This window comes from Polypterus senegalus, chromosome 8, assembly GCF_016835505.1.
Source record: "Polypterus senegalus isolate Bchr_013 chromosome 8, ASM1683550v1, whole genome shotgun sequence".
Taxonomy (NCBI): domain Eukaryota; kingdom Metazoa; phylum Chordata; class Cladistia; order Polypteriformes; family Polypteridae; genus Polypterus; species Polypterus senegalus.
In genome coordinates, this window is record NC_053161.1 from 172,015,234 (window position 1) to 172,038,929 (window position 23,696).

Sequence of the window (23,696 nt, forward strand, 5' to 3'; positions counted from 1 at the left end):
AAATCACATCAATATCGAAAAGTGTTCAAATGTGAAATTTCATACAACAAATAAATACATATTTTTTTAACAACTAAAGAGCGGTCATAAAAATATAAAACCCTGCTACAAATTGCAGGGAAGATTCGGAGTTGGGTGACAGGATTGTTGCAAATGATCAACCTACAGAGGGCTGAATTCAAGGATACCACGAAAATCAAAGGGAAAAAATGATGTGGCAGGCGAGTCAATTTTGCTGAAATTTCATTGCAGCAACTCCAAATTGTACTCAATAGTTTGTATGACCCCCATGTTCTTGTATGTATGCCTGACAACATCGGGGATTAGCAGGTGGGTTGGCATGCACCTAATGATACAACAGATGGTGTCCTGGGGGATCTCCTTAGCATCTTCTGCATCCTAGGGGATCCCCTGAGCATCTCTTGCATTACGGAGCTCCTGGACAGTCTGAGGCGTCGGATGGACTGAAACATAATGTCCCACTCAGAGGTGGTCTATTGGATTGAGTTCTGACGAGGGAGTGTGGGGGCCAATCAATGGTATTAAATCCTTCACTTTCCAGGAACTGCATGCATACTCTTGCCATATGAGGCCAGGCATTGTCATGCACCAGAAGTAACCCAGGTCCCACAGCACCAGCATAGAGTGTGATATTGTGTACAAGAATTTCATCCCGATACCTAATGGCAGTCAAGGTGCCGTTGTCTAGTGTGTAGAGGTCTGTGCGTCCCTCCATGGATATGCCTCCCCAGATATACCATCACTGACCCACCACCAATCCAGTGATGCTGAACGATGTTACAGGCAGCATAATGTTCTCCAAAGCTTCTCCAGACCCTTTCACATCTGTCACATGTGCTCAGGGTGAACCTGCTCTCATCTGTGAAAACCACAGGGCGACCACCAGTGGTGGACCTACCAATTCTGGTGTCCTATGGCAAATGTCAATTGAGCTCCATGGTGCTGGGCAGTGAGCACAGGGCCCACTAGAGGATGTCGGCCCTCAGGTCACTCTCATGAAGTCTGTTTCTTATTGTTTGGTCAGAGACATTCACAACAGTGGCTTGCCTGCTGGAGGTCATTTTGTAAGCTCTGGCAGTGCTCATCCTATTCCTTCTTGCCCAAAGGAGCAGATACCATTCAGTCCTGCTGATGGGTTAAGGACCTTCTACAAGGGGCCCTGTCCAGCTCTCCTAGAGTAACTGCCTGTCTCCTGGAATCTCTTCAATGCCCTTGAGACTGTGCTTGGAGACACAGAAAACCTTCTGGCAATGGAAGGCACATATTAATGTGCCATCCTGGAGAAGCTGAACTACCTGTGCCACCAAATTCTGTAGGGTCCGGGTATCGCCTCATGGAGATTAAAAAAAACAATAAATAGAACAATCCTTTAAAAACTAGAGGTTAAAACAGGAAGCAGTCTTAAAAAAAAAACAAGCTTAGTGCTTCTTTCCCGGTAGTGTCTCACCTGCTTTTCCCGCTTGGGCTTTGCAGCCGGTGAGACACTCTGCAGCTGCCCTTTTACACATCACATCCACACGAGACTGGAGACCTCCCGATCCCTGGCTTTGGGATGGCACTCATTCTAGTCCCGAGACTTGGTTCATATCCAACGGCCAGGACGCTCACGTTGGGTAATTCCGGACCAAGCCTCCCAACTCCCGCTGCCTTTCTGGCCTTCCACGGCCAGTCGCCTTTCCCTGGTCACTCCCGCTACCTGATCGCTCAGTGGGAGCGACTTCCAACTCCAACTCCTGGGTGTAGGCCTAACACCCAGGCTTCCTCGCAGCTGCCCACAAGCGCTCGTTCGCTCGTTCACTCACATGCTCTTTGTGGCTCTCTCTCTCTCTTGCACCGACATGCTTCCCTATAACCTCCATCTCCTTCTCTTTTCTTTTCTCTCGTTCTTTCTGATCTCCCTCCCAACCGACTCGCGCTTCTTTTATACAGTGAGGGGCCATAGCAGCTGCAGCACATTAGCCACGGGAACAATCACGGATGTGGGCAGTCCCTCACCTGTGCACTCGGTGAGAAATGCCCACACCGCAAATCTCCCCGTGGCTTGCTATGTCCACCACGCCCACTCACTAAGCGAGTGCGGTGATTATTTATTTTAAAAAAACGCCCTTTGCTAAGCAAGCTGTGGACCCATTACACCACACAACCCCCTCTGCTATTTAACTGACCAGATCAATATCCCAGAAGTTTCATTGATTTGATGCTATACTCAGATTAAAAAGTGTTCCTTTAATTTTTTTGAGCAGTATATATAAGTGAAATAATTAGCCTTGATACACAAAAAAGCTTTGGGGCAGCCACCCATATACTTCAGCTTTGACTGCAAAAGAGCAAAATAAGATGCACAGTTGTGTATAGATTGAGTCTAAAACAGAAATGATTAACTGGAGGCAGTTGGCAGGGTTTTAAGGTCAGTCAGGGGAAGTGACATTGTCGAGACAGGAACCGGAAGAGACGTTGTTGGACCCAGGTGGGATGTCCCGTGTTTGGTCTGCATTTATATCGGGGATAGGATTATTGCACTCTGCTACCCCCTGGCCTGGCATGGAATTACCTTCTTTTGAGCCCTGTCACATGGCAACCCTTTCAGCCCAGACCCATGGCCAAGAGGTCATGACTCCAAGAAAGGGCATCGGCGTTGGCCTGCAGGGTGCCCCAGCGTTAAATAACTGAAAACTTATAGGACTGTAGGTCAAAAAATCACCTAGTGACCCGCTTGTTCTGAAAGTTACACTTGCTTCTGAAAATTACTCTTGCACTTCTAAAAATTATACTTGCTTCTAAAAAATAGGCCTGTGCTTCTAAAAGATATGCTTGCTTCTGAAAATTACAAATACAATTCTCAAGCAAGAACAAACTACCAAAAAAAGTCTTTGGACACACGAGGCATTCTCTGTCGAAGAAGAAACAATCTATTTTTGTTACTACACATGTGCCACAAAGGTAGAAAGGTGGAGTTACTTTTGACAGCAATCCTACTCCATATATAAGGGCTAAAGCTTTGGTCGTTGATTCAATTGCCACCTCAGTCTTGCATGTTTGTGATCTAACTGGAGGGCTTTGTGACTGGAGTTGATCCTATCAGCATTTAATGAACATCTGTGGACAATCAGCCTAGGCTATGTGTTTTCCTCTAGGGAGCTAGCGCTCCCTGGTTGGAATAAGTTCTTTTGCAATTGCGGCGTCTTAAATAACCCAAAACTATATAGTGTCACGCATGCGCGACTAGGAGGCCGCGGAAGGATCATAAATCACATCGAAGGACGTTCGCCGGTTGGGAGTGGCGGGGTACTAACCTTTCTTCTTTGTTTTCCTGAGCCAAAGACGCTCTACAATGACTCTTGCCCGCAGTACGCTTACTTCCGCCCTTCCTCCGCCATCTTCCATGACGTCAGCAGTCCCATCATCCCTCACAGTTCCTTCCCAGCATTCCCAGCACAGTTCCCCAAACCTTTATGCCTGTATTTGTTGCATCTTTTACATTGGCGTAGTCGGCAGGATAAACGTCCGAGAAAAATGACTGAAGGACGGGATCTGAACACGGTGCTACAGGGGATGAATGCCCAGATCGTCGCCCTGCAGCAAGCCCAGGCTGCTACCAACCAGGAGTTGGAGCAAACGAAGGCCCAGTTGGCAGAAGCACGGAGGGTAAGGCCTGATCCCCCTCGTCTTACACCCCCGCCTCTGGTGCCTATGACCGAGGGCGACGACATCGAGTCGTACCTCCGTATTTTTGAACGGACGGCCACCGTCTGTCCGAGTGAGCGTCCATTCTCGTGCCCTACCTGAAGGGACCCGCGCAGCGTGCTTATTATGACCTTCCCGAGGAGGAGGCCGCACAGTATGACCTCCTCAAACAGGAGATTCTGGCACGCTACGGCATTACGCCGGGCCAGCAGGCAGCTGAGTGGAGGACTTGGCAGTTTGACCCGGATCAGCCGGCCCGAGCCCAGGCCTTCGATTTTTGGGGTAAGATGGGGCGGTGGCTACGGCCCGAGGGGCCCCAAGCCCGGAAGGTCGTGGAGCAGGTGGCCTGTGAGGGCCTCGTTAATGCCCTGCCAAGCTCCCTCGCCCAGCAGGTCCGGCGCCATCCTTATAAGGATATGGCCGGCCTCTTAGAGGTCCTGGAGCGTCAACTTGCGGCCTACCGAGCCGGGGGGTCAGAAAGGCAAGCGTGTGGGAACCGACAGGGATGGGCGGCCCACCCCGAGCCCTCTCGACGCGCTGCGGAAGCGCCGCTGAAGACCAGAGAGAAGCCGGCCTCTCCGCGCTGTTACAAGTGCGGGGAGACCGGCCACCTACTGCCAACCTGTCCCCTCAACACTGCAACAGAGCTAATGGACTGCACCTGGGCCTCCACGGAAAGGTATTGTACTCCGTCGCACCCACTGGCTAGTCCAAACACGGGAGTGGTGTTGTTAAACGGGCACTCGGTGGTGGCTTTATTTGACTCCGGCAGTAACATTACCATTGTTGCTCGCCGTTACGTTTTACCGCGACAGTGGCTTACGCAGCATTTGCATGTGTGCACGGAGAGACCAGGTCTTACCGTTCCGCCCGGTGCTACATTACCTGGAAGGGGTGGGTTTCCAATCAGATGGTTGCGGTGTTGCCTGAGCCCCCCTATCCGGTAATTTTGGGACAAGACTGGTCGCAAAAGAATTGCGGTAAGGCGAACACCGCTCCCGCAGCCTCTCTAGGTCTTGCTATGAGGGGACGAGGCGCCCCTCCCGCGGTCTCCACGCCATGCTCTGTGACAAACCAAAATGGGGCAGGCACGTCGGGGGAGGTTTCTCCGGTGACGGACTCCGACCCAGAAGTATCCGCCGGGGAAGGAACAAGCCAGGGGACACTTCCGCCGACTCGCTCACCCAACCCTCTGAGCCAGTTGGATCATCAATTTCGGTCCACGCCTGCCTCATTCAGAAGGGAGCAGTTGAATGACGATTCCCTGCGGTTTGCCTGGAATGCGATCGTTCTGCCAGGCAGCTCACAAGCTGACGGTTCCATGCCACGTGAGCCCTTCTTTGTGCTGGAAAACGATCTGTTGTATCGGGTAGCAGCCCACGAGGGTTAGGTGCGGAAGTTGCTGCTAGTGCCGCGTACTTTCCGGCGGGAGGTCTGTGAACTAGCACATGCCCACCTCCTAGGTGCCCATCTCGGGGCCGAAAAAACACTGGAGAGGATCAAGCTCCGCTTTTACTGGCCCGGGATCAATGAGGAGGTCCGGCGCTTCTGTCAGTCCTGCCCAGACTGCCAGATTCGCCAGATTCCCAGGAGGGACCGCGCTCCTCTCGTCCCTATTCCCCTAATAGACATCCCGTTTGACAGAATCGGGGTCGACCTCGTAGGCCCCCTAGAACCCTCGACCCGTGGTCACAAATACATATTGGTCATGGTGGACTACGCTACCCGGTACCCAGAGGCGGTTCCCTTGCGCTCCGCTAACACAAAAAATATCGCGCGGGAATTGGTCCTTTTGTTTTCTAGAGTGGGGATCCCCAAGGAAGTCCTCACCGACCAGGGTACTCCCTTCACCTCGGATACGTTCAGGGAGGTTGCCAGATTACTCCGGATAAAGCACCTGAAGACGTCTGTCTACCATCCCCAAACAGACGGGCTAGTAGAGCGCTTTAATCAGACGCTTAAACAGATGCTCCGCAAGGTAGTCAGTGCTGATGGCAGGATTTGGGACCAACTCCTACCGCTAGTGCTTTTCGCCTACCGGGAGGTACCCCAGGCCTCTACAGGGTTCTCCCCCTTTGAGCTATTATATGGGCGACAACCCCGGGGACTTTTGAACATGCTAAAAGAGGGCTGGGAGGCTGAGGCCCTTCCCTCCTCTAATATATTGGAGTATGTTGCGCAACTGCGTGACAGGCTCGCTAAAATCAGGCCTATCCTCAAAGACCACGTGACTTGTGCGCAGGCAGCGCAGGCCCGGTTTTACAACCGCAAATCCGTCCTCCGGGAGTTCTGCCCGGGGGATCGAGTGATGGTGCTTGTCCCTACCTCCCACTCTAAACTGCTGGCTCATTGGCAGGGCCCGTACGAGGTTAAAGAAAGGAAAGGGCTCGTCGACTATTTGGTCCTCCAACCTAATCGTCGACCGAGCGAGAGGATCTATCACGTTAATTTGTTGAAACCGTGGAAGGACAGGGAAGAGTCTCCCAACTCCGGTAGGTCCCTCTCCTTATTCGCTGGGGCACCCGCCCTTAACCTCGGCGACAAACTGACACCCTTACAACGGCGTGAGATAACCCAGGCTATTCATGCCATCCCTGAAGTGGTGAGCGAGTCGCCAGGCCGGACCTCCCTGATTGCGCACGATATAGTCACGGACCCTGGAGTGATCGTCCGGGAGAGGCCCTATAGACTCCCGGAGGCAAAACGCGCCAAAGTGGAACTGGAGGTGCAGCGCATGCTGGATATGGACATTATAGAGGAAAGCCATAGTCCCTGGTCCAGTCCTATCGTCCTCGTTTCCAAGCCGGACGGCTCCTGGAGATTTTGTAATGACTTCAGACGTCTAAACCAGGTCTCCAAGTTCGACGCCTGCCCAATGCCCCGCATTGACGAACTACTCGAGCGGCTGGGTGCGGCCCGATACTTGACTACTCTTGATATGACGAAAAGGTATTGGCAAATTCCCTTAACGGCATCCGCAAAAGAGAAGACGGCCTATAGCACCCCTAGTGGACATTGGCAGTACAAGGTCCTCCCATTCGGGCTGCACGGGGCCCCAGCGACCTTTCAGCGTCTGGTGGATAGAGTGTTGAAGCCCCACCAGTCCTATAGTGCCGCCTACCTGGATGACGTCGTCATCTATTCCGGCACCTGGGAGGAGCATCTACTGCAGGTTTCAGCTGTCCTCGCGACACTGGCTAAAGCCGGTCTCCGTATCAATCCCCGTAAATGTTTTTTTGGCTTAAAGGAGGCCAAGTATTTAGGCTACCTTGTGGGACGAGGACAGGTGAGGCCCCAATGTTCCAAAGTTAAAGACATCTTAGAATGGCCCCGCCCGAGTACCAAGAGACAGGTGCAAGCTTTCTTGGGGTTAGCAGGGTACTACCGCCAGTTCGTGCCCCGTTTCTCCGAAAGGGCAGCGCCCTTGACTGATTTGACAAAGAAGGGTACTCCCTTACAAGTGGTATGGAACGACAAGGCAGAGCACGCATTCGGTGACTTGAAAAAGGCCCTAACGTCGGCACCTGTACTACAGACCCCTGATTTTGGGTTGCCCTTTGTCCTCCAGACCGATGCTTCGGACACAGGCCTGGGCGCCGTGTTGAGCTAAAGCACTGATGGTGTCGAACACCCCGTGATGTACCTGAGCCGGAAACTGCTGGATCGGGAGACCCGGTATGCGGCGGTGGAGAGGGAAGCCCTGGCCATTAAGTGGGCCGTGACTTATCTCCGGTACTACCTGTTGGGTCACGAATTCACTCTGGTGACTGATCACGCTGAGCTTCAGTGGATGTCCCTTCATAAAAAGTCGAACCCGCGAGTCACCAGGTGGTTTCTGGATTTGCAACCCTATAAGTTCACGGTCACTTATCGCCGCGGCGGCCTTCAGGCCAACGCCGATGCCCTCTCGCGTATCCACGACCTCTCGGTGTGGTCCGCCCGTTCTGACAGTCTCGGGCTGAGGGGGGGGGTCGTGTCACGCATGCGCGACTAGGAGGCCGCGGAAGGATCATAAATCACATCGAAGGACGTTCGCCGGTTGGGAGTGGCGGGGTACTAACCTTTCTTCTTTGTTTTCCAGAGCCAAAGACGCTCTGCCATGACTCTTGCCCGCAGTACGCTTACTTCCGCCCTTCCTCCGCCATCTTCCATGACGTCAGCAGTCCCATCATCCCTCACGGTTCCTTCCCAGCATTCCTCCACTTCCGGCTCCTCCCTTATAAAAATGGCCGCCGACGCCTAGTATGGCGTTGCGGTTATGAACTGTTTTGTTTATAACTTTTGACCTGAGTTTTTTGATTTATTGTGGAGTATCTACAATATACGGGGCCGGAAAACCCCAAACCTTTATGCCTGTATTTGTTGCATCTTTTACAATAGATATAGTATTAAAAGGTGATACCTCTCCCTTAGTGATATGGCAGTAAGACATCACATAAGAGAAAATAACATACAGTAGCTTTCTTTAATGACGATTTACATGGCATTACAGACGAGAAAGCCATATCAAGACTTTTATCAATGTGGGATCTCGATGTATACAGTCTGCCATTTTTGTCACTGCGATGGAAGGGTTTTCAGGACCGGATGATGATATCTCCCATCTGTCCATCGGCTTCAAAGGTGTTTGGCTGCTGTCCAAGTCTTTCATACTGTTTCCTCCACATGCAGGCCCCCATGTAGGCAAATAGTCCAATTCCAAATAAGGAAAGAAGGTCTTATGCTGACTCTTAAGAGATGAAAAATAGTATACATCTGTCTTCAGGCTGACTGCACATTCACCCAGCTGTTTTTGTCTATCTTATCCTATGCTTGGCCTAGCAATTCTAAATGCTGAGCCCCTTTGTACTAAATCTGGCTCAGCTGTGCATGTAAAAAGAAAAGAAAAGAAAAAACAGAGCACAGTAACTTTAAACTTATTATTCTGATTACACCGTGACGCTAATCCATCATTGGGGTGCACCATTGGACCCTCTAATTACTTTACCTACGAGTCTTTAGGACGTCTGGCATAAAGCCAACAAAAATATGGGGAGAACGTGACTATTTCACATGGGTCTGAACTTATTCGCTTCCAGCTAGTTTCTTTTTCACATAACTTGTGCAAATCAGTTACTCATTCAATGATAAGAGCCAGTCAAAATATTCTGCAGCATAAAAAGATATTACTGTGCATCACTATGAGTAAAATGGGCCCTTTATTTGAAAAAAAAATCAGTTTTCCACATTTTCTACCTGATCGGATGCAAAAGAGTTTCATCAAGCTGGACCAACTTAATTTTCAAAGTTTTGCGATAAGACAGGTGCCTCTGTTAAATGCCAATTCAGTTTTGCCCAGCTCAATGACAAACTTGGCACACTGTCATATCTAATGAGTAAGATGTACTCGGATGTTTAATGGGCACAGTAAAGCATTAGTTGATGTTGGGCAGCCCTCATTTACATGGCTTTTGACAAGACAGATGCCTTTGTTATATGTGAGTTGGGTACATGGGTCAAATTGACAGGCAAAGTTGGCACATTCCCATATCTAATAAATGGAATTAGATATTTAATTGGCACTTCAGATGGTTAGATGGCATTGGGCTACACTAATTTTGAGAAAAGAAAGATGCCTTTGTTAAATTGCAGTTGAACTTTGGGTGCATGGGTCAAATGGGCTTTCCAATTTGTCATATTCCCATATATTTAATGAACAGATTTCAATGTCATATTTGACTGGCATTATACAGTACAGTTGAACCTCGGTTTGCGAGCATAATTCATTCTGGAATCATGCTTGTAATCCAAAGCACTCATATATCAAAGCAAATTTCCTCATAAGAAATAATGGAAACTCAGATAATTCGTTTCACAACCCACAGATATTTATATAAAAATGATTAATACAAAATCTTCACTCTAACTTACGGAATCACTGCTATCTGTTAGCTCACTGGAATCGTTTTCTTTTTTTGCGACTTTAACAAGGAAACCTATCCAATGGTAGTTGCTTTTGCCTGAGGAGTTGCTACACTTGGCCACAAACTAAAAAAAATGCTTTACGTACTGTAAGGTTTCTAAACTCTTTTGGGAAACCACCCAACGGGACAACATGTGAGTGTCCCGAAGCAAGCAACCGCAGGCTCCCAGCGCTGTAGCAGTTCACCGTAAAAGAGAATCAGAAAAGATTGTGGTCAAGCTATAAGCACTTGCCGTCGATGGGTGATGCAAGGAACATTAGTAATGCAAGAGCACAGTATTACTTGGCCACTACTGGTCACGAACCTGCCTGATTGTTGTGTCTCTGTATAGGAGAACGGTAGATCCCACTACAATAAATAACTGTGCTGTTCCACTTTCACGCTGAATAAAGCTAATGTTGCTAAAGTACTGAGACTTAGCCTTGTGTGTTGGGGTGCATGACAGGGATTCACATGTTACAACAAACACACGTGGTCACCATGCTATAGTAAACAGTATACGCTCATATGGATGTTGTCTATTTGAGTGAGGCACGTCGACTGAGAACGAGCATGGGAGACGATTACCCATGTGATGCTCAGCAGACAAAGCGTACACGTACTACTCATATTGCAAGACCTTGCTCATTTATCAAATAATCATTTATTAAAAATTTTAGCTCGTCTTGCAAAACACTCACAAACCATGCTACTCGCAATCCAAGGTTTCACTGTGTAGGGTTGTATGCTGTTGACCCACTCTAATTTTCACAGAAAAGTGAATACCTTTGTTAAAGTGCAGTTGTGTGGTTACATGGGTCAGACTGACTGGCAAATTTGGAAATGAAGGAAATTAACCGTGATGTTTAATGGGCAGTGTAAAAGGCTAAATGGTGTTGGACCACCCTAGTTGTTGAGAAAATACAGATGCCTTTGTTAAGTTGCAGTTGAGTTTTGCACAGACCACGGTGACTATCTGGCTCAAATAGACTGGCAAATTTGTCACTTTTCCATTTTTAATGACTAAGATTAACTTTGATGCTTAACAGGCGCTGTAGAGGGTTGTGATTCGTTTTGCTACCCTCATTTTCATAGCTTTGTGACAAGATGCCTTTTTTTATGTTGCAGCTGTGCAGCTGAGATTTGCCTGGACCAACTTGAGTTCATGGGTCAAATTGGCTGTCAAACTTGGCATATCCAATGAAAATGTTTCACTGTGATGCTCAGTTACCATTGCAAAGGGTTAAATGGCACTGCAGCACCCTAATTTTAAAACATTTGTGACAAGATGGACGCCTTTTGGAAAATTCTTTTGAGTTTTTCTTGGCCCAACATGGTTACATGGGTTATACTGACTGGCAAAGTTGGCACACTGTAATTTGATGAATGAGATTTATATGATATTTAATTGGCACAGACAAAAGAAAAGAAAAGTGCATTATGCTTCCTAGGATAGGTTCCAGCTTCCCCATGTCTCTGCCTCTGCACAAGACAAAGTGGGTTTAGAAATTGGATTGATGCATGGATAAATATCGCAAATAAATAAATAAAGTGAAAAAAAAATTATTGTGAAATGTGTCACTAAACAAATAATAAGGACATGAAATGCAAGTACAAATAATTAAATGGGTCACAAAATTTGCCTTTTGTTCGTTACTCCTTTATGTCAGTCAGTCATTTTCAAACCCACTTAGTCCTGAACAGGGTCGCGGGGGTCTGCCGAGGCCTATCCCAGCCAGCATAGGACACCAGTCCATTGCAGGTTGAAAACACATACACACTCACATACACACACAATTTAGTACCGCCAAAGCACCAAACCAGATGTTTACGTCTGTTTTGTAGTTTTGCATATATTCATATCCTCCAAGGGGATGGGGGGATTAGGGGTATTAATTCCGTGGCTCACACCCCAATTCCAAATGTATGACCAAGAGTGCCAAAATCCAAAGGTTGGGAGCCTTCCGCAATATCTTGCTTTCCATTACATATATAACAAACATCTGGACACTCGGATAAGACATTATGTATAGTTTACACTGAAAAAAGTATAACCTCCATTCAACTTGAAATAATTAATGTAATGATTCACACTTAATATTTTCAATCTGAACCAATATAATACTTTTTATCTTATTGAACCCACAATTTTTAAGTTGAGGCAAATCATTTAGAGTGATTGGGTGCAATTCACTTGTTTGATACAGAAGCAAATCTATTGTTACAATTTAAAATGGTTTATTGGTCATAACCTGTTTTTATGCTATTAGAAATATTATGAACATAACTGTACTTTTTACATTTATTTAAAAATCTAGTGAAAATACACAAGCATTTTGCAGTGTAAATCTTAAATATACAACAAAAAATTTTTAAACGTTTCTACAGCTTTTTTGAAAGTATGTTTTATTACGAGTTTTTATACTTAAAATTAATAGTTGAGAAACAGGATTACTTACCAGAAATCCTACGTTATAAAAGTCTGCTGCTGAAAATGACCAGACCTGTATAGCCACGTCCACTCCAATCGGGAAAATGTTTTTCTTTGTTGGCAGTTGGAAAGCCAGCACACTGGAAAGTTCGACTGCGAGAAAATACAAACCGCCGTCCCACACAGCACATGGACAACCTAAAATATTGGTTAACTGAAATAGGATTTTTATGTTTATTCCCTCCACCATAACTTACTTTGGTTCAAACAATTTTTTTTTTACTTTGTCTTGAGATCTAAAACCAATTATCTCAAGCTACAACACTAAATGACTAATCTTAAGTTGCTTTAAAGAGAAAATTTACATTGAATGAACAACATTAATGTTATACTTTTTCAGTGTATATTAACAGAAATCAATTCTTTCTTCTTCGATAGAGAATGCCTTGTGTGTCCAATGACGTATTTTTGACTGTTTCTTCACACTTGAGAATTGCATTCGTAATTTTCAGAAGCAACCATATCTCTTAGAAGCACAAGCATATTTTTTAGAAGCAAATGTATCTCTTGAGCCCCGGAGTTCCACTGAATGGCAGCTTTGAAAGTTACCAAGCACATTCAAAGCTAAATCATCACCTCGGTATGCTTCACTAACACTTGAACAAGAATCTATCATGCTGTCACTATCAGCTCCTGATGAACTGTCACTGTTATCACACAGTAAATTGCTTTACGGGCCCGTATTGAGTTTACCGCGTCACCGCAAATGCTGCGTCAACACCCGCCCTCCGTCACCAGCTGTCGATCAATGGATGTATATTTGTGGGCGGCTTGTGGTGGATGAGTTTTTGTTTTAAAGTTAAAAGTTGCAAGTGTTAAAGACTAACAGCAGAAAAATGTATTCAAAAACCAAATATAGAATTCTTATTAAAACATTTTGATTAATTTCGGGACCCCTGCAGTTCAGATTAGTCCTTGCGCAAGTCTGGTTGTGATAAAAAGTAAGAGTATTTTTTAGTAAGTTATTATTTTATTTCAGTTAGTCTTTTTTGCTATATAATAGTTTCATTTAGTTTTAGTTTTTTATTTCAGTTTTGTTAATTATTTTATTTCATTTTACAAAAATGTTTTTTTTATTTTTTAATTAATAGTTTCAGTTTTGATTCTAGTTTTCCTTAACTATAATAACCTTGCAGTAGACAACCTAGGACAGGGAATTAGTGTGTCACAGTGCCCACTCCGGCACACCCCAACACTCACATGGGGTCAACGTGTTAAAGCTGATTTACTTACTTACTTAACCTGCGCATCTTCAAGAATTGTGAGAGGAAAACCAAAGAACAATACACATCAGCAAAGCGGGAAGAAGGAAACTTTACACAGATAACTACCAGGCGCAGGAATCAAACCAATATCAGTCTGTATGTGTGAAGTAGCAGATTACCTGCTGGTCATTTTACATTAAAAAACAATGAAATTACTTGAAAACTACCTTTTCATGAGGCAGTAACAGTTGATTCTCTTTAATTTTGCATTCTATTATAGAAAATACTCAAGATATTCCTCTCTGGGATTAATACAGTGTAATAAGTACCAAAAAACAAAACAAACAAAAAAAAAAACCTTGTGGTTCTCAACTAATTTGACATTAAAAAGCCGAATTCTGGTTAACAAAGTAAAGGACATTTCAAGACTCTGCAATAACATTGTATCCTGATAATTTAGTTATAAGAAATTTCAAAATGTTATGAAATTTTAAATGAAAGGACAACATTCATTACAATAGACAATCTGTCTGAATGAATTCAAGTGAGTCTGGTGGTCTTATTTTTGAATTTCCCACATTCAACAACACTTTCAGAATGAATTGGATTAGGTAATTTCCATTAAATTAAATTTCTCACTAGAAGTTTGTCCCCTATCTTATCTCTAAAATTGGTCCACATAGATTTGTATTACTTGGCAAGTTTAATAATAATAAGACCGTAGTATTTTCATAAATGCTTACCTCTTGGTCAATAATGTTTAAATAGGATTTCCCTTTCAACTTTTTAAAATCTGGAATGACCAGAGAAAAAAAAATAATCTTAATCCATGATAGTTAATATAAACGTAATATTTTAGTAGTGATTCAACTTTTACGCTCAATGAGAAGGCTGTGTAATCAGTCTGAATTGTTACTAGTTTATAAGAAATGTCCTAAACCGTTTCCCCTTAACAGTATACAAATTCATCCATTATAAACACAAACATTAACGCCTTCTTTCAGTATAATTTAGTGATTATTCCTAAATTATGAATAAACAAATGTTTGGTCTTTATATATTATAACTTCAAAAAGTTATCTTGTTAAATGAAGGAAAGATTGAAACTGTGTTTGTTTTTTGTGCGTTTTAACCACAATCTTCTCTACATTTATTTTTGGAATGTACCTTTAATAATCATCATCATCTTTTGACAGCTGCTTGTTTTTTTATAGGAGGAGATGAGAAGTTAGGAGCACTCGCTGATAGAGCGCATTGCCGCACTAAGTGCAAGTAAGCTTTTATTTTGACAGCATATTTTCCTCTTGTAGCGTCATTTACTAGCGCCAATGACATGCCGCTAGACTCTGGGTGACGTCATCTTGGGCGACGGAGACTGAAGCGACGCTGCCGTCGCACTGAGAAACACTACACGGAAGCAGGATTATTGTTGAGTGAGCAGGAGTGTGAACGAGTTCAAAAAGAACCTCATCGCAAAGAGACAGACAGTAAGTGCTATGTGTTTTGGGGATGCACTTTATGGACGTGTGAGTATTCATTCGCTCCATTCAAACTTATGGCAGACGACTTAAATTTGAGGCGAGCGGCGCGTTGATGTTCTTTGGCCATCTGCGTGCCGTTGCTGTTCATTGTTTTCTGAGTCTCCGATCCACTTTCTTTCGAGTCCTGTTTTTACTTAAAAGCATCCAGACACACCGCCGGGTACTATCCATTCCTTTCCGTGTATTCGTCTTGTCGTGTTCTTCTCGAATCATCCAACTCAGTATTAATGCGACTATTCCCACTACACACTGTCAGTTCTGCTTGTCTATGAGCCAAGATCGGCACTTTGTATTAACAGTGACTTGTTAATGTTTACAGGTTGCTCAATACAAAGATAGATTAGTGAAATGATGAATGTCGCATATGTAAAGTTCTGCTTACTGCTCACTACATAAGCCATAGAATTATGTACGTCATCAATAATTACTTATCCATCTTTCTATCCTCAAAAACGCCTCTTGTCTACAGGTTACACCATGCAATGATTAGTTAGTGAAATGACGAATGTCTTGTATGTATATTTTTTAATTTCTTAAATTTTTTAGTAATACATCTTTCAGAAAGACCTGCTTACAAACCAGTTTCATGATAATTGATCCAGTGATGTTACACTGACCTGAAACTTGTCATGCGTGTCGTTGTCAGGTTGTTTTAAAACATAACATTGATGTTCTTGTCTTTGTGCACAGGTGGCAATGATAGTGCGGTTCTTGTCTGCAATCCAAACTGCATAAACGTATTTGAAAAGCTGGAAAAAGAAAATTACAGTAGGTACCACTATACACACAAGTTGACATATTTTCTAAAGTTAAGATAAAATAACTTCTACTTACTTGTGTTTAGTGCTGCTTTTTTAATGTGCCCCTCAACATGTAGTCGTGCCTGTGAAAAGTTTGCAATGCACTAATTTGCAAAAAAAAAAAAAAAATGTTAATTTAAGATTTAAATGTCAAGACATAAGGCGTTATAAGAAATTATATTGAAAAATATTTTTTTAATTGAAGCTATAGTATAAAAGAATAAATAAGAACTGGATAGTATAGCTTAATAGCGTTACGTTGCCTTCGCATTACAGCTATACATAGAAACATCTATTTCTGTCAGTAGTGTTGTCTGCAAAAATCCTAACATTTACACAGATTGAAAGTCACTTAAATGTTTATTTTTTGTCTTGTTCTCACATAAAATTCTCCACGCACAAAATTTGTTTTCTCATGTTTTTCTAAGCCCAAACATAAAAATGTGTATATATTCTTGACAGAATTTGAAAATTTATGAGGAGCTAGTACTCCTAAATTGTGTGAGAAAAGTCACAATCTCATTGGCTGTCCAGTGGTGCTCCACTGTCTAACCATGTGACATAAAGCTATTTTTTTTTAAATAAACAAATCTGTCTTAATAATTCAATGAACTAATTCATAATCTAAAGTTTAATAATCTACCCCATACTCAATGACAAAGAAGATAAACAAATATTTTAATAATTTGACTCAGTAATTTACGTAACTTTACTATGAATTGTACCCCACGTTACTAAACCACATGTAATAAAGCTTTAGCCATATGCTAAATCACTATACTCTTGTTTTCCCCTTAATAGCTAAGTCAGTTATTATTAAAAACAAACAAGAACTCAATTGTTTACTTTATCAATATGAACCATTATTTACACATGTACATCCCACATCCCATACAAAATAATAAATTCAGTAGATTTAAGTCCAGGAAAACAATTTTAGTGTTTACCTAACAGTTCTTTCTCATAAAGTAATAAAAATAAGTAAAATTCCATTATTAAACCTAAGCCATTCAAAAACTAATAAAAAGAGAGTAAGTTCACTAGTTTCTCGACACTCTCTGTTGAACCACTAGCACGTCCACATATTCTTTCTTGACTGTTAACTCTGTGCAGGTGTAGCCGACTGCAATCTGCCTTTCTCTGCGTTGTGTAAATGACCGTCAAGTCAGAGGCACGTAGGGTCAAAACAGAAGCTTTTATTTTCCTCTCCAAGAAACTTTCCAAAATAAAAGGTAAAAAAGGAAAGAGGGCCTCACATAAGCAGCTTCTCCCTTAAGCTCCCACAGTGTCCACCGCGCTTCTGCCCTTTTATTTACACAATAAACACACTGCATATAAAACTATTTACAAAAGAATTACTCAAATTTCACAGAGAGAACTATTTACAATACACATAGCTTTATATAAAAAAAATCCTAATTTTATAATTATATATTCATAACTAAAAAATAAAAAAAAAATATAGCATATCTTTCCAAAACAAAAGGAAATATAAAAGGGAACAGAGCGTTACATAAGGAGCTTCACCCCTGTGCCTATTAAATGATAAACTTAATTAATTACAAATTATTAATACAAAATAAATGGAATAAAAATCGGGGAAAGCTTAGGGAGATCTGAAACTACAACCTACCCCCACAGCGTCCACCGTGCTTCTGGCGGCAGAACCAAGAACGTGGTGCATTGCAGGTTGTGAAGTGTGACGCCAATTTACACCTGCGCTACAACAGATTATATTGTCGGTATGCTAGTAACAGGGATCAACTCATTTTGGGGAAGTTCATAACTAAAACAAAGCGAAATTACTCATAACATATTATGCTTTCCTATACTGGAATCATCTCTTTGTTAACTAAACTTCAAGTTGAAGTTTACCATTGAAATAACCAAATTTCTCATGGTAACAGCTCAAATCTTACTATATAAAAGTGGTCGGGATTGTCCTTCCGTCCCGTGAGTGCTACGCAGGCGCGGAGTTTCACTACGCCCGTCCATTTTGCAATGCACGATGGGATTTGTAGTTTCGTTTTTCCAGGCAAAAGATGATTTTCTACTCCAGACTCTGCGATATCTTCTTCTTCTTTCTTACTATATAAAATTGGTCGGGATTGTCCTTCCGTCCCGTGAGTGAAAGCGTAGCGGTATTCCGCTTATCACAGACTTACTACTTGCAGCTTGCGGTACGAAGCGTCATGATGTGAGCAGAGTTCTGGTGCTCCCATCATTCCCTTGCTTTTGTACGCCATGCACTGGAAAAATAGACAAAATTATGTCACTGGAAATAATTAATGTTGATGGAGTACAAATGCCTCACTGCGTAGTAAATATCAGGGGGTTTTAAAAGGGCGACCTCAATACAGAAAAAAAGCTTAAATTTCATCACACAAATAACAGAAACTACGAGTATTAAAGTAATACCGCTCAAATGCAATATAACCAAATTAATGAGTTTGTATAAAATATCAAATTGATCTACATATTGAATTGCCTTAAGAAGTGGTCAACTTAAAAGTCGGTCGCCTTAAAAGGTGGGTGAGCCTAGTATAGTTAATTATCTGGCAACAACTTTATACCAATACCTACACCATTCCTCCATGCTTTCCTTTTTTCTCCCTTTTTTACTTTCCTTTGCATAAGATCTGCGCCATCATTGGCTACCATCCAAACCAATAAAATAAGTTAACATAAATACCTGCATTTACTTTTAAAACTTTCACTTTTTCCAAATTTTGTTATGTTACAGCCTTATTCCAAAATGGATTAAATTAATTTTTTTCCTCAGAATTCTACACACAACACCCCATAATGACAACATAAAAAAAGTTTACTTGAGGTTTTTGCAAATTTATTAAAAATAAAAAAATGAGAAAGCACATGTACATAAGTATTCACAGCCTTTGCTCAATACTTGGCAGCAATTACAGCCTCAAGTCTTTTTGAATATGATGCCGCAAGCTTGGCATACCTATCCTTGGCCAGTTTCGCCCATTCCTCTTTGCAGCACCTCTCAAGCTCAATCAGGTTGGATGGGAAGCGTCGGTGCACAGCCATTTTAAGATCTCTCCAGAGATGTTCAATCAGATTCAAGTGTGAGCTCTGGCTGGGCCCTCAAGGACATTCACAGAGTTGTCCTGAAGCCACTCCTTTGATATCTTGGCTGTGTGCTTAGGGTCGTTGTCCTGCTGAAAGATGAACCGTCGCCCCAGTCTGAGGTCAAGAGCACTCTGGAGCAGGTTTTCATCCAGGATGTCTCTGTACATTGCTGCAGTCATCTTTTACTTTATCCTGACTAGTCTCACAGTTCCTGCTGTTGAAAAACATCCCCAAAGCATGATGCTGCCACCACCATGCTTCACTGTAGGGATGGTATTGGCCTGGTGATGAGCGGTGCCTGGTTTCCTCCAAACGTGATGCCTGGCATTCACACTAAAGAGTTCAATCTTTGTCTCATCAGACCAGAGAATTTTGTTTCTCATGGTCTGAGAGTCCTTCAGGTGCCTTTTAGCAAACTCCAGGCAGGCTGCCATGTGCCTTTTACTAAGGAGTGGCTTCTGCCTGGCCACTCTACCATATAGGCCTGATTGGTGGATTGCTGCAGAGATGGTTGTCCTTCTGGAAGGTTCTCCTCTCTCCACAGAGGACCTCTGGAGCTCTGACAGAGTGACCATCGGGTTCTTGGTCACCTCCCTGACTAAGGCCATTCTCCCCCGATCGCTTAGTTTAGATGGCCGGCCAGCTTTAGGAAGAGTCCTGGTGGTTTGAAACTTCTTCCACGTACGGATGATGGAGGCCACTCTGCTCATTGGGAACTTCAAAGCAGCAGACATCTTTCTGTAACCTTCCCCAGATTTGTGCCTCGAGACAATCCTGTCTCGGAGGTCTACAGACATTTCCTTTGACTTCATGCTTGGTTTGTGCTCTGACATGAACTGTCAACTGTGGGACCTTATATGGACAGGTGTATGCCTTTCCAAATCATGTCCAATCAACTGAATTTACCACAGGTGGACATCAATTAAGCTGCAGAAACATTTCAAGGATTACCAGGGGAAACAGAATTAACCTGAGCTCAATTTTAAGCGTCATAGCAAAGGCTGTGAATACTTATGTACATGTGCTTTCTCAATTTTTTAATTTTTTATTAAACTTGCAAAAATCTCAAGTAAACTTTTTTTACGTTGTGACTATGGGGTGTTGTGTGTAGAATTCTGAGGAAAAAAATGAATTTAATCCATTTTGGAATAAGGCTGTAACATAACAAAATGTGGAAAAAGTGATGCGCTGTGAATACTTTCTGGATGCACTGTATATGTGTGTGTGTATATATATATATATATATATATATATATATATATATATATATATATATATATATACACACACTAATAAAAGGCAAAGCCCTCACTGACTGACTGACTCATCACTAATTCTCCAACTTCCCGTGTAGGTAGAAGGCTGAAATTTGGCAGGCTCATTCCTTACAGCTTACTTACAAAATTAGGCAGATTTCATTTCGAAATTCTACGCGTAACGGTCATAACTGGAACCTACTTATGTAAATATATACGGCCATAGCCTGCAGCTAGGTCGCCTTGTGAGGAGGAGTTGCGTCCCTCATCGTCACGCCTCCCACGTAATTGAGTGCCTGCCCATTTAAGGCCGTCCGTCAGCGGCAATCCAATAGAAAAACTCTGCCACTGAATATTCGCGGGTGAAGGACTGTGCTTATGCAAACAAAGATGAGATAGTCAGACTGTTGTTTGGCACAAGCTCAGCGAAACTGCGAGAGAAACTTTTAAATGCCATGTCTTAGCTAACATTAAATAAAGCCGTGGACATAGCACGAGATAGCACAAGCACAGCTGAGAACCTTTGATGCATATACTCCAAGCAGCTCATGTGAACTAACTGTGAACGCAGTACGCAGAGAACAAGGAATAGCTCCAAAGAGCACTGAACAAAAAACGTATTACACAATTGAGAAGGCAGCAAAAGAATATGAAGCGAGTGACACATACAAGCATATTCATAAGTGCAGCTACTGCGGAAACAAAGCACGGTGTAAACCGTAAGTTTAAATTAAGTTTATAGACACGCTGCCACTAGCGTTTGTCATGCCTACAACGAATACGATAGACGCAAGATACAAGTTTAATGAGAAGACGAGGGGTATAAACGAGACGTTGGATCACTTTGTAACGGAGTTAAAATTGTTTTAACGGAGTTAAACTTGCTGGTGAAGGACTGTGCTTATGCAAACAAATAGGAAAGCAAGGTGTAAAGCTTAACTTTAAATTTATCGAGAAGACGCATTGCCGGGTCTGAGCTCACATCACACGAGATAGCACAAGCACAGCTGAGAAACTTCGATGCATGTACTCCAAGCGGCTCACGTGAACTGACTATGAACGCAGTATGCAGACAAAAAGCAACAGGTCCAAAGAGCACTGAACAAAAAACGCATTACACAATTGAGAAGGCAGCAAAAGAATATGAAGCGAGTGACGCATACAAGCATATTTATAAGTGCAGCTACTGCAGAAACAAAGCACACGGTGGAAAAAGTCAATGTCCAGCTAAACAAAGACAGTGTAAAAAAAGTCCTGTGCATGCAGTGTGTGATGTCTCAAATAAAGAGGAAGACGAGCTGTTTATTGATGTAGTAAGAAAGGAATCGATGAATGAAACCTGTTATCTTTACAACGGTTGACTAACACGGAATGTAACTTGTAACAAAACACATCCTCCAAATACGAAACTGATTGAAAGAAATAATGATAATCAAATCCTTGATGACAGCAACACTCATAACAGTCACAAAACAATTACATTGACAATCATGTTATGTTATTTTTAAAATGTTTCCTTTTCTTTTTCATAACTTCTTTAACACACTACTTCTCCGTTGCGAAGCGCGGGTATTTGGCTATATACACTCACCTAAAGGATTATTAGGAACACCTGTTCAATTTCTCATTAATGCAATTATCAAATCAACCAATCACATGGCAGTTGCTTCAATGCATTTAGGGGTGTAGTCCTGGTCAAGACAATCTCCTGAACTCCAAACTGAATGTCAGAATGGGAAAGAAAGGTGATTTAAGCAATTTTGAGCGTGGCATGGTTGTTGGTGCCAGACGGGCCGGTCTGAGTATTTCACAATCTGCTCAGTTACTGGGATTTTCACGCACAACCATTTCTAGGGTTTACAAAGAATGGTGTGAAAAGGGAAAAACATACAGTATGCGGCAGTCTTGTGGGCGAAAATGCCTTGTTGATGCTAGAGGTCAGAGGAGAATGGGCCGACTGATTCAAGCTGATAGAAGTGCAACTTTGACTGAAATAACCACTCGTTACAACCGAGGTATGCAGCAAAGCATTTGTGAAGCCACAACACGCACAACCTTGAGGCGGATGGGCTACAACAGCAGAAGACCCCACCGGGTACCACTCATCTCCACTACAAGTAGGAAAAAGAGGCTACAATTTGCACGAGCTCACCAAAATTGGACAGTTGAAGACTGGAAAAATGTTGTCTGGTCTGATGAGTCTCGATTTCTGTTGAGACATTCAAATGGTAGAGTCAGAATTTGGAGTAAGCAGAATGAGAACATGGATCCATCATGCCTTGTTACCACTGTGCAGGCTGGTGGTGGTGGTGTAATGGTGTGGGGGATGTTTTCTTGGCACACTTTAGGCCCCTTAGTGCCAATTGGGCATCGTTTAAATGCCACGGGCTACCTGAGCATTGTTTCTGACCATGTCCATCCCTTCATGACCACCATGTACCCATCCTCTGATGGCTACTTCCAGCAGGATAATGCACCATGTCACAAAGCTCGAATCATTTCAAATTGGTTTCTTGAACATGACAATGAGTTCACTGTACTAAAATGGCCCCCACATTCACCAGATCTCAACCCAACAGAGCATCTTTGGGATGTGGTGGAACGGGAGCTTCGTGCCCTGGATGTGCATCCCACAAATCTCCATCAACTGCAAGATGCTATCCTATCAATATGGGCCAACATTTCCAAAGAATGCTTTCAGCACCTTGTTGAATCAATGTCACGTAGAATTAAGGCAGTTCTGAAGGCGAAAGGGGGTCAAACACCGTATTAGTATGGTGTTCCTAATAATCCTTTAGGTGAGTGTATATATATATATATATATATATATATATATATATATATATATGTGCACAAAACCATGCTTTTATGAAGGCTTCTGTAGGGTAGTCTTTTGAAACGAAATTTTCCTCAAATCAGTCCTAGCAACACACTTTCTTCCGACTCTAACATTTTTGTAGCTGTAATGTGTGCATCAATGTAATCGGTGTACCAGGAAATCATGTATTGACAGAAGTTCCCCTTTGCTTGGAATGCAAAGTGTGATTAAATGCGTTATTTTTTAAGGCGTTATGGAGCACGTGCATCAAAGCTTCTCAGCTGTGCTTGTGCTAAGAAAAGGAAACATTTGAAAAATAACGTAACACGATTGTCAGTGTAACCTTTTGTAAGTAGTGCCTGGAGGAATCGGAGTGTGGAGAAACTCTAGAGACAGTGTGTGCATTAACTTGTGGATTTTTCTGTGAGTATTTGGTGGCAGCGTCACAAAGTTGGTTCTGGAAGACCGCGTTAGCTGCGGAGCTCAGCTCAGAGTGAAATGAGGTGAATGGGAGGGGAGATGATGACGTGACTCCCCCACCCGCCTTAACTGTCAGTCCCCCCACAAACACAGTCTCTCGGAATTTGCATAAGCACAGCCCTTCACCAGCAATTTTAACTTAGTTACAAAGTGATCAAAACTCGTTTATATCCTCGTCCTCTCATTAAACTTGTATCCCGCATTAGCTGTGGGCATGACAAACGCCAGCGGCAGCCTGTCTATGAACTTAATTTAAACTTTAGGTTTACACTGTGCTTTGTTTCCGAAGTAGCTGCACTCATGAATATGGTTGTATGTGTAAATCGCTCGCTTTTTATTGTTTCGCTGCCTTCTCAATTGTATAA

At 43.1% G+C, this 23,696-nt stretch overlaps 1 protein-coding gene across 1 annotated transcript in view; it reads left to right on the forward strand.

Annotated features, from left to right (window-relative positions):
- The first annotated feature begins 14,704 nt into the window (after positions 1 to 14,704).
- LOC120533475 (gastrula zinc finger protein XlCGF57.1-like) overlaps positions 14,705 to 23,696 on the forward strand; it is a 101,908-nt gene continuing 92,916 nt past the window's right edge. Inside the window, exons 1-2 of the mRNA XM_039760391.1 lie at positions 14,705 to 14,830; positions 15,575 to 15,652. The gene's annotated coding sequence lies outside the window, so the exon portion shown is untranslated. The remainder of the gene's footprint in view (positions 14,831 to 15,574; positions 15,653 to 23,696) is intronic.